The sequence below is a fragment of the Nematolebias whitei genome, chromosome 17, assembly GCF_014905685.2.
Source record: "Nematolebias whitei isolate Nwh7 chromosome 17, NemWhi1, whole genome shotgun sequence".
NCBI classification, from domain to species: domain Eukaryota; kingdom Metazoa; phylum Chordata; class Actinopteri; order Cyprinodontiformes; family Rivulidae; genus Nematolebias; species Nematolebias whitei.
Window position 1 is genome coordinate 39,111,295 of NC_056514.1, and position 14,339 is coordinate 39,125,633.

The 14,339-nt window shown below is 41.1% G+C and overlaps 1 protein-coding gene across 1 annotated transcript in view; it reads right to left on the reverse strand.

The window, feature by feature from the left end:
* Nucleotides 1-3,001, reverse strand: part of slc16a5a (solute carrier family 16 member 5a) — a 24,180-nt gene extending 21,179 nt beyond the window's left edge. Inside the window, exon 1 of the mRNA XM_037691260.1 lies at nucleotides 2,990-3,001. The gene's annotated coding sequence lies outside the window, so the exon portion shown is untranslated. The remainder of the gene's footprint in view (nucleotides 1-2,989) is intronic.
* Between the last annotated feature and the right edge of the window lie 11,338 nt (nucleotides 3,002-14,339).

A 14,339-nucleotide genomic window follows, 5' to 3' on the forward strand; every position in this document is an offset into this window, starting at 1 on the left:
TTGTACATATACATACTGCATTATGTCCTGCATAATGTACTGTACATACTGCATAATGTACTGTACATGTACATACTGCATAAAGTCCTGTTTATGTCCTCATGCGTGCTCAATGATCCAGATTAAAAAATGTTCCTTTATGTTTATGAAGTTCTTCTAATCCCAAATAGCTAGAGATTAAAAGTCCACACCAAACAAATGCTCAGGACTCCATCAGGCCAAGGGGAGTCAAACGGGGAACCAGAAAATCTACAGGTGTGGTCCTTGCCTCCGTGTTTCTATGTCCCACCTGGAGAAAAAAAAAAAAAGAGATCCATGTGTGGATCTTCTTCGTAGACTATAGCTCTGCTTTCAACAGCATCCCCAACAAACTGGTGGACAAACTGGGGGAACTGGGATTTCCACACTCCACCTGCACATGGGTAAACAGTTTCCTGTCGGACCACAGTCAGGGGGTTTGAGTAGGCCATCACACATCTATGGCCCTCAGCTTGAACACGGGAGCCCCACAGGGCTGTGTGCTAAGCCCCCTGCTCTATGTCCTCTACACACATGACATCACCACAGCAACCCCACAGTCAAATTTGCCAACAACACTACAGTGATGGGGCTCAACAGTGGTGGGGGGATGAGTCCGCAGACAGGGACATGGTGGAACAACTGACTGCTTGGTGCAGGGGGAACAATCTGCTCCTCAACACCTCAAAGACTAAGGAGCTGATCATTGACTTCAGGAAAAAGAAAATGGCAGCCCCACCTGATTATAACCGGAGACGGTGTGGAGAGAGTAGCTGACAACTGTTTCCTGGGGAATCTGACCTGGAGCGTGAACACCTCAGAGTTGGTAAAAAAAAAAAAAAAAAAATAAAAACCAGCAGAGACTGGACTTCCTGAGAGTTCTCAGGAGGAACATCACCCAGAGTGCTGGTGTCTTTCTTCTGATGCTCCACAGAGAGCATCTTAACACACTGCATCACTGTGTGGTATCTCAGCTGCACGGTGGCTCAGAGGAAAGAGCTCCAGAGAGTTATCAACACAGCCCAGAGGCTCATGGGCTGCCCTCTTCTCTCACATCTACACAGTTCCTGCTGCACAGGAAAAAGCCCTCAACATCTTAAAGGACACGTGACGTGTCACCCTGGACATGTTGACCTGTTACCATCAGGGAGAAGGTTCAGATCAATCAAGACGAGAACAAACAGATTTAAAAATAGTTTTTAACCCGTCAGCAGTTACTGAACTTACCTATAACTGTAATATGAACTGAATAAGTACAAATAAGGGACAACTTGTGTAATATCAATCTGCTTGTGTTGCACATTTGGAGTGTTTCAAATCAGTAACTATTACATTTTATACTATTTATAAATTTATTTATAAATTTATTTATACTATATATATATATATAAATAAAACAAAACAACCATCAACATCAACGAGGACCTTACATCCGTATGCTCTTTGTGGACTTCACATCCGCCTTCAACACCATGATCCCCCAAACCCTGATGGACAAACTATCCACATTAGGACTAAGCCCCTCCATCTGCAACTGGGTACTAGACTTTTTAACAAACAGACCACAGTCAGTGAGGATCCACAACTTCTCCTCCTCCACCATAACCCTCAGCACTGGCTCTCCTCAGGGATGTGTGTTGAGCCCCCTCCTGTTCACTCTGCTCACATATGATTGTGCAGCTACCCATCCAGGCTGTCACATTGTAAAGTTTGCAGATGATACAGCGGTGGTGGGATGCATCACAAACAATGATGAGTCCAGCTACAGGCAGGAGGTGGAACACCTGGAGAGCTGGTGCAGAGAGAATAACCTTCACATCAATGTGAAGAAGACAAAGGAGATGATTGTGGACTTCAGAAGGAACAAACACACCTACACCCCCCTGAACATAAGAGGATCTGCGGTGGAAGTGGTCTCCAGCTACAAGTACTTGGGTGTACACATGAATGGCACCTTCAGCTGGAGCAACAACACCACCAGCCTGATCAAGAAAGCTCATCAGAGACTCTACTTCCTCAGACGGCTGAGGCGAGCTGGTCTGGAAGCTCAGTCCTCACCTCCTTCTACAGGTGTGCAGTGGAGAGCATCCTGTGCTCCAGCATCAACGTGTGGCATGGAGGCTGCACAGCTGCAGAAAGAAAAGCTCTGCAGAGAGTGGTGAAGGCTGCACAGAAATCTGTTGGAATCAGCCTCCCCACCATCACAGACATCTACACCTCCAGATGCAGGAAGAGGGCCACCTGCATCATGAAGGACCACACTCACCCAGCACACACACTTTTTGCCCCACACCCCTCAGGAAGGAGGTTGAGGAACATTAAGTGTAGAACCACTAGACTGAGGAACAGCTTCTACCCTGAGGCTGTTAGACTCATGAATCTCTAACTAGAATAATCACTGTGAAAAACCATATCATGTTGCTGCTGATCTGTTTCATGTTGCTGCTGATCTGTTTCATGTTGCTGCTGATCTGTTTCAGTGTTGATGTGTTCATGCGTGCACATCTGCTCACAGACTCATGTTCATGTTTGTGCTGATGTTCAATGTTTTATGTCATGAGTGCTTAGTGTATATTTAGTTGATGTTTTTCTTAGTTCATATCTTAGATGTTATTACTGTTTTTCTTAGACATTTTATTGTTGGATGTAACTGGGACCCTGTGAACATAATTTCGCTCCACCACATGTACCACATGAGGTGCGAATGACAATAAAGAATCTCTGACTCTCTGGTGTGTGTGTGTGTGCGCGCGTGCGTGTGTTAGTTTTTACTTGTGCTCAGGTGCGATGACAATAAAGGTCTTTTGAATAGAGCTCTAAAAATAAAACAGACTCTTTTCTATTTTTGTTTAATCGGTTGGTGAACAGCTGATCTTTCATGTTTACGTCATGAGAACAACATTCGGCTCGTTTCCTCTCAAAAACACTCGGATTCACAACCTAAACTTGACCACAGGTTAAACTGGTTTACCGTGTCTCGATCAAACTCGATGTTCGTCCTCGGAGGAGCTCGCTGCTTCGCATCATCACCCGCAGAGCAGCGGGGACGAAGCGGCGACGCCTCTGCTCGTCGTTTCCGTGAGAACGGAACGTTTTAGTCGGAAACGGAAGCGTTTTGGTTTCACTCGCCTGTTTCTTCGAGGCTGCTCCGGGTCTGTGGCTCTCTGGATCCAGGTCGCCCCTCGATGACCCGAGGAGCGGCAGTCCGGGTTTTTTCTCGTCATGGGGCTTTCATCCGAAGGGCGGGGCTTGGGTGAATATGGGGTGGGGCTTATATGGGCGGGGCTTAAAGGAAGCTGCTATGGCGCGTCACAGGGAGCGCTTTATTTTTATCACAGCGTGAAACAAAAACCAGAGAGACCGCAAAGGTCATGCTGACAACACAGTTCACTCTAATGTGAGTTTTAACTATTAAATGTGGACTATTGATCATCAGATCTCTCTCATCCAAGGCTCCGTTATTGATCTGATAACTGATCAAGGATTTTATACCAGCTCACATTTTCATGTCATTGTACGAAATTCGGACTCATGTCCCAGATCAGAAAGCCTAACAATTAACTAATAAATAAATACAAGAGTACAAATATACAAATATATACACATATATATATATATATATATATATATATATATATAGGGAAGAAACTGCTTCTGAGCCTGCTGGTCTTGCTCTGAAAGCTCCTCAGCCTCCTGCTTGAGGAGAGGGCCTGGAACAGACTGTGCAGGATGAGTGGAGTCCTTCACGATGCGGAGCGCCCTCCCCCTGCATCCTGAAGTGTAGAGGTCCGAGGTGGTGGGCAGGCTGCTCCCCAGTCTTCTGCGCAGCCTCTGCAGAGCCGTCCTCTCAGCAGCAGTGCAGCTGCCGTGCCACACGGTGATGCAGGTGCAGAGAACATCTCCACCACAGCAATAAAAGCTCCTCAGGAGAGAGCTCCCAAGTCCAGCTCTCTGCAGCTTCTACTGTATATCCATCCATCCATCCATTTTCTTTACCCGTTTATTCCATTTTGGGTCACGGGGGTCGCTGGTGCCCATGTCCAGCAGTCACTGTGCGAGGGGCGGGGTACACCCTGGATGGGTCGCAAGTCCATCACAGGGACACATGGAGACAAACGAGACAAACAATCATTCACTCTCTCACTCACACCTAGGGGCAATTTAGAGTTACCAATCAGCCTAACATGCATGTTTTTGGTCTGTGGGAGGAAACCGGAGCACCCGGAGAAAACCCACGCATGCACGGAGAGAACATGCAAACTCCACCCAGAAAGGCCCCCGGACCGGGGTTTGAACCAGGGACCTGCTCGCTGAGAGGCAGCAGCTCTACCAGTTGCGCCACCGTGCTGCCCCTACTGTATATCATAATGATTTATTCTGTCTGACAGAAACCGGTCTGCAACAGAAGGATTTTATTAGTATAAATGAATCCACCCCTGCTAATTATTTATATTTTCATGTAGAACAGGACTATTCAACTGGCGGCGCGGGGGCCAAATCAGAACCATGAACTCAGTTCGCCCCACCAATGGGTTCGTTTTTAAATAAAACTAGATTTTAAACCATTAAAAAACTACTTAATGACTGATGTCTGGGTCCTGAGCTCATGGCTTTCAGTAACTGTGGCCCCCCGAGCAGTTTAGTTAACCCCGTCGTAGAACAACAGGTGGAGTCGCCGCTCTCTTTCAGTTAGGATTATTGATTAACGCTAAACCAATTATTAATTATAATTATTTTTTTCTCATCCAAAATGTGAATCAGAAAAGCAGTTTTACTAGTTGTTAGACATCGTCCACCAGACGCTTATTCTCAGTTTTGTCCCGACTTCTCAGACTTTAAAATGTCATGCTTCTGACAAAATGTTTACATTATTGAGTTTTTGTTGAAAAAATTAGAAATAGTAAATATTTCCAATTTGTTTACAATAAATTCTTAAGTCAGTTCTGGAAATTATCTGGTTAGAGTTCAGATTATTCCATTTTGATTTTAGCTCCAACTATTTGCTTTAACACTCTCCATCACTCCATTTCCTCCCCAGAATGACTTTATTACGTGGACTCTCGTCCTCGCCACTTTTACTCTGTTCCTATTCAGAACTTTGCTTTTGGACTTGTCGCCTCCGAGTCCATCGATGTCTGACTCTGTTGAGAATAAAATGAAAATGATACAGGATTAAAAAAAAGTAATGTTGGAAAATAATTCTAAATAATTGTATTTTAAGAATAATGTTATTATTTTGAGAATAAAAGCAGAATGAAACCAGCCACTAACCACAACTTGTATAAATTAACCTCAACAAGTTTCAACAATAAGGAACGTTTGGTTCTGTTTCAGTAAATTGGGTGTTAATTTAAATGTTTATACACGTTTAATAATGTATCCTGTTTCTACGTTCTTTTAGTTTCACTCCGCATCAAAAAACTTGTGCTCAATCTTCTCTGGGAAAGGAGTTAAATGCACTACGTGTGTCCAGGTCAGAAGAATACTGGATCTGAAAGATCATCAAGAACCTGAAGGTGAGAGGTTTCATGTCAGGAAGAGTTGTAAGGACAAGGATGTAGACCAGTGGGGCCTGATCCTGGTCCTCGAGCCGTTTTCCTGCTCTTCAACATGCCTTCATGTTCTGCAGAAGCCCGTTAATCACATGCAGGACAGTGGCCCTCAGGGACCAAATGGGACACCAGTGATGTAAAGTGACTCAAGGACTCCACGAACAAAAAGGAATACAACAATCCAAACACAAAAGAAGGGACACAAACCCCACAAAGCTAACTAGCAGCAGACAAAAACAAAAGTACCAAAACCACAAGGTGAACGTGGAGGAAACGGCAACAGACTCAGACCAGATGGTTAAGTAGACTGGGAGTGGAGACTAATGCTTACAAGGAACAGGTGTGTTTACCTGAGGGCAAGAGTGACTGATGGAGAAACGGCCAAAGGCGTGAAAAGACATCTGAAAACACAATCTGATAGAAGCTGCTTCTGTCCATGAATGACATCAAGGCCGGACTGGAGCGTTGCAGGAAGTCCAGTTCCAGTTGTGATCCGCCCGTGGACAGGGTGATCGCTACCAGGAGTCCTGAAGGGTCCTCACACCTCCCGTGTGCAACGTTACTTCTCATCTGAAAGATCTTCAGCCCCAGAACACAGACAAGAATAGAGAGGCGGTCAGAACTCCTCCAAGATCAACTTCTTCCAACAATCAGAGCAACGACTAAAGTTCAGAAAGCAGAACATTTGTTGCTTTTACCTGCCGTCACTCTGGAAAATGTTTGTGGGGACCTCTGGTGGTTCAGCTTTTTACTCTCCATCAGTGGCGTTTCATTTAAACAGTCACTTCATGGGTTTCCTTTGAGTTCCACTTTAAGAAGGGACTCTTTCCCTCCCGCTACATTAAAAAGCAGTTTGTAGTCTTCACGATTCAATTCAATTCAAAAACACTTTATTAATGCCAACGGGAAATTAAATGTTGCAACTCGTTATTGTTGTTTCATTGAGATCTTATAGATACTGATGGTTGTACAGGAAGGATCTCTTGTAAAGGTCCGTCCCACAGTGGATCCAAAGAAACTGGCAGCAGACTCAGCTGGCCTCTCGGTTCCTCCGGATTACAGGACCACCTGAATCCCGGGAAGAACTCCTCCGTGAGTGATGGCCGCTCCTCCCAGCAGCCTGCCGACCTCCTCGTCACTGTGGACAGACAACTGTAGGAGTCAGGGGTGATCCCGGTCCTTGCCGTCATGAGCCGTGTGTTTCCTGCCAGTTCCAGGATCTCAATGGTCAGGCGCTCGAGCACAGCTGGTAGGGAGACGGGAATGCATCTATGGCACCTCCTTTTTCAACTCATTTGACATTTGGGGCTGTAGTTAAGAGATTATTTGAGCTTTTGAGAGGTTAATCAGCAGCTCCCAGTTGTAAAAAAAAACCCACCTTGTTGTCATGGTTACGCATCATAACAAATGCCTAAAAGTACAAAAGTTTCAGTAAAAATCCTTCCAGCTGCACAGCATCTGACAACAGAGGAAACAATCATCCGAAAAAAATGTGATTTACATCCAGAAAAACAGGAATTAAAGTTTCCAAAAGCAAAATCTCAGAATGAAAGTAACAGAGCTGCTCCAACATGCAGCCACCTGGAGCGGCGCAACTCTAGAATCAGAAATATCAGAAAATATAACATTATATCAGCAAGAATATCAGAATAATTTGTTTATACATTAAACCATCTATATTTTCAGCTTTAGATCTTACGTCCAGGACTCGGATGCTAATATGCATCTACTGCAAAACGGGTGGAAAAAATACTAATGACAGTATTTTAGATGTAACTTGTATTCACCAGTATGACAACATTTAAATGTGCTCATGCTGTAAAGTATGGGATCAAACCTAAAACAGGTTTATCTAAACTATATCGAGCATTACAGTTTGAAAGAGTTTACCTCAGCAGTTTTTCACAAACATCCAACTCTGAAATGTGGGTCTGCACTTAATGTAAACAAAGCACTCGACTGAATTCACTAAAAACTACAGACGTCCTGTGATTTACCTACATTCTGTAAACAAATATGGCCGATAAATTTGACACTTGCAGTTTTTCTGCTTACAAATTTTACATGTATGGACAACTTTACCATCAATACTAGAAAATATTGTACAGATTACGACTTTGCAACGAGTGCCTTTAACACAAAAGCAAGAACACGTTGTCTTCATTCTTGGGCTGCTGAAGTTTTAGAAAAGAGACAAACAACAGAAGTAATCAGAGAGCCACGCTTTTAAAACACGAGACAAGTTTTTATGATTTAAAAACCAGACTGGGTTCTGTTGTTACATGTAAAGGAACATCGGTAGACAAAATCTGAAAATATAAAATAAATTAAAGTGAAAGAAACAATCAAAATGTTTTTTTTTTCAGCTTTCAAACATTTCTCCACAGTCTGCGTTGACAATATTCACATTTGACATCAATAGTGTTGATAAATGAACACGAAGTTAATCAAGTGACATTTTCAGAACATCCTCGTGAGTATACAGGTGCGCATGTCCACAAACGCATGCAGGTGTTTACAGATTAATTGGCGAGATGATTAGGCCTGTCACGATAACAAACTTTGCTGGGCGATTAATTGTCTCACAAATTATTGCGATAAACGATAATATTGTTTGAAACTTGACAATAATGTTTGTTAATTTGTTTTGTACTTTTTTTGGACCACTGGATGGCAGTATAAGACTGTTTGAACCGAAGGATGGATAGTGAGGGAGTGAGCAGCGCGTCACGTAAAGAAAAATGGGAGGGAGGCTCCTTGACGTGACATGGGCTGTCTTTCTTTTTTTTTGGTTCTCAAAATGGCGGACGCTCTGTGTGGTTTGAGCTCTTTAGCGTTTTTCACACAAAGCTTTTAATAAAAATCAGTAAACAAGTTCTCAGCTTCTTTTTGCAGAGAAAAACAACTTTTTACACGAAGGCACGAGTTTCAACCGTGAACTTTGGAGCTTCGACAAGACGGAGGTTTTATCCCGAGGTCGGCCTGTTAGCTTAGCTTCTCAGCTTAGCTGCTTTTAAACGATCCAAAAACATGATTTTGGACGGTTAAATGGATTTTAACGAGAAAAGAGAAAGGGCGGGGTCAGTGAAGAGCACCGGAGAGAAGCCTTTTGTCATCCAGTGTCTTCAGTAGAAAGAGAGAGACACGAAGAAACGATAAAGCTGATAAATGAAAATGAGGTCGATAACTTCCATTTATCATGCGATTAATTGATTTATTGTTTATCGCGACAGGCCTAGAGATGATCCACAAAGCACTTCCATATTTTATTTCTTCTCTTACTTTGCATGTTGACCTGCAGGTCATATAAATGCAGAAACCAACACCGAGCGTGAAAGGGTGTGAGTCGGACAAGGTTTAATCAGGTGTTTAAAACTGTAGACTGAACGAGAGAAAGACGCAGAAACTACAAGTAAGCAGAACCATGTGAGTTGGGAATATGTCTGATTATAAACCACAGCTACGAACCACATGCCACCGTCTCTGCTCCCCCACCACCATGCATCATATCTGCACTAACACAAGACCCAGGACGTTACACGAGTCTCTCTAGAACAACGCATGCTCTAATATTTTCAGGTGCTCAAACAACAATGTATACATTTTTGCAGATTTGTTAACACTGTACATTATCTGTGGAATAATTACTTCAAGTAGACGGAAAAAAACCACACGTTCAACTTACATAATGAAAATGTAAGTTGAACATAAAACAAAGTATGTTGGATTGTTTTTTTTAGCCCGATAGTTTGACAATTGCAGCTTTGCAAGGTTAGTGGTTCCCAACTGCTTTAGCTTTAAATAAAGCTGTAATCCAAACCACTGAATTAAAATTCAGCTAAAACTTCATTGTCTCCAAATAATTTATTTTTATTTAAATCACTATTTTCTTCTTCTTTCGGCTGCTCTGTTCTTCAGGGGTCTCCGCAGTGAGCTAACCCGCACGAAGACTTTGTATCCTGACGCACCGAGCTACCACAGCCCTCCGTGTGGAGCAGAGAGCTGCCAGCTAGGGCGCCCCCGCTCTCCAAACCATTTACACCAATAAAATAAAATAATGATAACAATACTTCAGATATTTACAAGAAAATGCTTCACTCATCCCAATTGTTAGAGGCTCAGTTTAACATTAGCACTGCTTCTAAGCAGGATGCTAACATTTGAACAGCTACAAATGGAATGCTAACATTAGTTTACTAATTTGAGCATTTGCACAGCTTTCAATGAAATGTTAACATTAAAACAACTTTGGACAATAGGCTAACATCTGCTTACTAACATCAGAATGCTAACATTGCAACATCTTTAAGTGGAACGCTAACACTAGCTCACTACTGTTAGCATTAGTTGAGCAGAATGCTAATATTAGCTTCCCAAGATGCTAACGTATACTTAAAGAAAATGTTGCTAAGCAGCATGTGTTGTTTTTTACGGTTTAACATTGCTAACAATAATTTATTACTAAAACCCACAAACCAGTCAGTCAAAAGAGACACTTCTTTTAAAGTCGTTAAAAAATAGCCTTTGGCTAAAAGGTATTATCAGATAGCTAACACACAGAAGGTGTTGGCACATTACCAGATTAAAGAGCCCTATGTGCAAAACATCTAAAACTTTTATTGTCTCCAAATATTTTATAAGCGCCTCAAAAAGAAACAGCAGATTTTTACAAAAAATATTTGAGTCATCCTAATTGTTAAGAGGCTCTGTTTAGTGTTAGCGCTGCTTTTGAGCAGAATGCTAACATTTTAACAGCTTGTGACCCTGACACAAATTTAAAGTTATTTTTAACAAACACGATGCGTAAACTGTTAATAAGAGCAGCCACGCTGTAGTTATTTTTAACAAACACGATGCGTAAACTGTTAATAAGAGCAGCCACGCTGTAGTTATTTTTAACAAACACGATGCGTAAACTGTTAATAAGAGCAGCCACACTGTTAGCAGGAGGTTGTGTTTGGGAACAAGTCTGCTTTAAGCTAACTGCTAAAGTTATCCTACAAATGCTAATTTTCATTTAATAGCACCAAGAGTGAAGTGTGGGACATTATAACGGCTGCTGGCAGTCAAAATATTATAATTACTCTCTTAAACATTTCCATTGTTGCAAATAATTACTATAGAAACATTTAAATGACTGAATGTTATCACACAATTAATTTATATAATTGTAGGAATTGTAAGGTCGTAGTTCTGTCGTTGTTTTTTGGAGCTTTTCTCTGCAGAACAAACAGAGTTGGGCATTTATTTATTTATTTTATTTTATTAAAGTCTTTAACTCATCTCAGTGCTGAGCATGGGGCGGTCTATCAAAAGTGATTTTTTTTACATATTTCTTCCTTTTTTAATAAATGTTCCTATAGTTTTAGATAAAGGAAGAAAAATAAAGCAAGTCAAATAAATAAATCTGAAATATTTTGAAAAAAAAAAAATTCTACTGTGGTTAAGGGCAAAATTGAATTAAGAGCTGAAAAGTTACATTTAAATTTGTAAGAGCTCATTAAAGACGTGCTCCGACACATTTTGTGCTTCGTGAAACATTCCAGCAACGGTTTTTATTCTTTACCATATTTATAACGTTAGATTAGTGTACAGGCTAACAGTTTTTATTCTTTACCATATTTATAACGTTAGATTAGTGTACAGGCTAACGGTTTTTATTCTTTACCATATTTATAACGTTAGATTAGTGTACAGGCTAACGGTTTTTATTTTTTACATTAACCAAAATATTCACGTTTTTAGCCCCGTGATGGTTAATATATAATATTTCACAACACGTTTACCCAGATGTTGTAAAGAAGGATAAAATGAGCAACTTTCCCTTTCGTTTTTTAACACCAAGGCTGGGAACCACTCAACTCTGCAACCAAGCTCGGACAAACGTGGGTTTATAAAACGTACAAGAAGAAGTTTAAACACAAACGTCAAAAAGTTCATGTTGTGGAAGCGGCTTCGGCATGCGACTCAGTAAACAATGACCAAATTAATTCTCGTTAATAAGTGCACCGCTGGACTTTTACTAAGACACAAGCAGAACTCTTTCGTTGTTGTTGTTGTTTTGCTCAGACTCTTCAAACACAAAACTTCCAGCCAACGGTTTATAGCAGATATGAACACCAACATATCTCCAGGAGTGGATCAGGTCCATGATTTACTTATTTTTTTGCTTGTAAATATAGAAATGGAACTTAAAATTATGTGAGGGTTCACTTTTTTTGTTTTTTTTTTTGTGGGGGGGCTAAAGATCACGATGCACATGATATTTTTAGTAGAAGCCTCTTGTTGTTTAAAGGCCGTGGTTCCCAAACTTCTCAGGTTCTGACCCACAACAGCAGCAGAACATCTCCATCACTGGTGGAGGTGAACAACAACACAACGACGGCACGAGCAGCGTAAACAACAATAAAGTGTTGTTTTAATAAATATATGACCTCCGTTTGTTATAATTAGAGCAGCAATGCTCTTTAAATTTTTATTTATTTTTACAAATCACCTCAGGACCAACCGTGGGGTCCCAAACCAGACTTTGGAAACCAGCGCTTTAAGCTCCGAGAGGCTCCTTTTTGATAAGACGGGCGCACAAATGAGCACGACACGGGTCACAAGCACAACACCGAGCACAGACGGAGGAAAACAACAAAGGGTTCTGCGAGGACCCGCAGAACAACCAGGGAAGAAGAAATGTCTGGGTGGCAGCACGCTTGCTCAGAACTTCTCTTCTTACAAAACGTCTACACAACACAGAGAAAGGGGAAACTAAGAAAAAGACACAACGTTGAGCTCTGGATGATTTCAGGTTCATTTTTCCACAGCAAAGCTCATTTCTCTTCTTCGTGCCCGTTTTAAACACAACAAACACGTTCTTTATACAAAAGATGAAATATCAAAGTGACCGATGCAAAAAAATACACGTCAGTAAATATCTGCGACGTCGAGAAACGAGCTCCTCAAGTTCCAGGAGAAACGATTAAAATGTGCACAAATAAATAAATCATAGAATTTTAAAAACAGCCGATATGAAATAATGAGGCGGCGCTGATAAAAGTTTTAAAAGAAAATTAAAGTTCTGCGCTCGTTCGTCCAACAGAGCGTCTGCAGAAGGTTCGGTCGAGCTCGGCTCATTTTATTTATGGGCGGATGCAGATTTTAGCTGATATGAAACTTTTTATTTTTTGGGTCGATATTTATTCATTATTTAACAAAATAATAGCTCATCATGAATAAATGTGCATTTAACAACCCTTATAAAAACTAAAGTGTGAGCGGCTGCTGCATCTTCATTTTCCTACTTGATTATTAATGAAATTAAACGGACGTGGCCACAGCAAGATTATTTAAAAGTGACCAATTAATCAGTCGGTTGGTGAAAATGCTCCGGCTTTAGACGTTTATCGATGCATGTGCAGGTTTAGACTCTCACCGAGCCGTTTAGAATTATTTTAATAAAGAAAATAAAAATCGGCATCAATAAAAAAGTTTAAACGAGGAGCTGAAGATGAAAACGACCGAGCCAAGAGATTTAAAACGTGCAGAATTGATACGTTTTAAATAGAAATGTAGATATTTGTGTGAATTTTGAAAAGTTCATGAACCTTTTAAACAAATTTCACAATAAGAGCCCCTTTATGTAGTGTTTATTGATGTTGATACAAACACCTGAAAGAATCAGAGTTCTGCACTAACAGTTAGCCTGATTTAGTGTTTAATAAATATTTATTTATGCTTTATAAAGGGTATAAATAACCTGTTTATAAAGCATAAATAAACCCTCTTTGAGGTGGCTCTTATTCTGAAGGAGCTGCTAATTTATTGAATTTAAATGTTTAAATAAAAGCAGCCTTGCTGGCGCCGTCTGTTAGCTCTCAAATTATGTTTTGAGGATGACTCTCAGCTACTACCACACCAAACTTCAACTCAACATCTGTAAATGTCACCACCTTACAGCCGTTTATGTGTTGGTGATGATTAGCTGTGGCGGCCATCTTGAATCAGGCCGACTCCAAACGTTAATCGGTTTTAGGTTTAAATCCAAGTGTTTCATTAAAATTTGCCCTGTGGTTCTGGAGATATTTAGCTAACAGACAAGCACACAATAACATGATTACCCACCACAATGAAAGGTGGGCGACAAATAAATAAAGAAACAAGAAAACAGCAGATATGTCCGTTTGAAAAATGAACAAAATGTGTCATAAATAATGAAAGTTTTTGCAGATTTGTTTTGTAACTTTCACAAAATACTTGAAGATGCACTTCTGAAATATTAAAAGTGAGAAATCTGAAAGTTTCCATCAGTGGAAAGTCAGAAATGTTTGCAGGGATTCTGAAATGTGGAAATGAACGAGCGGTGGATTAAAAAAAAAAAAAGAGTCGATAACGTCTCGATGGGTCACATTTCTAAAAGAAAAGCTTCGAGCGCCAGGTGATGCCGACGACGGCCCGCCGCGGTGCGTTCACTGACAGGTTGTAATGCTTTAAGCTGCAGGCTGTAAAACAACCAGCGGGTGTTTCATGTGACGAGTGAACGCACGCAGCAGCAGCGAACGTGACCCCAACACACGCTTCTTTATCCCCAATTACAATTTTAAGATATGCAATAAATCAACGTAAGATAAACTCTTTTTTTTTATGAGAAACTAGAGAAACCGCGCAGCTGAAAACAGATTTCAGTCGTGGACGGAAAGCAGAGGCACTGCGACACAAACCCACGTTAACGCTTCGAGAAAATGATTTTTTTGTTGTTGTCGTAAACAGACTCACCCACAG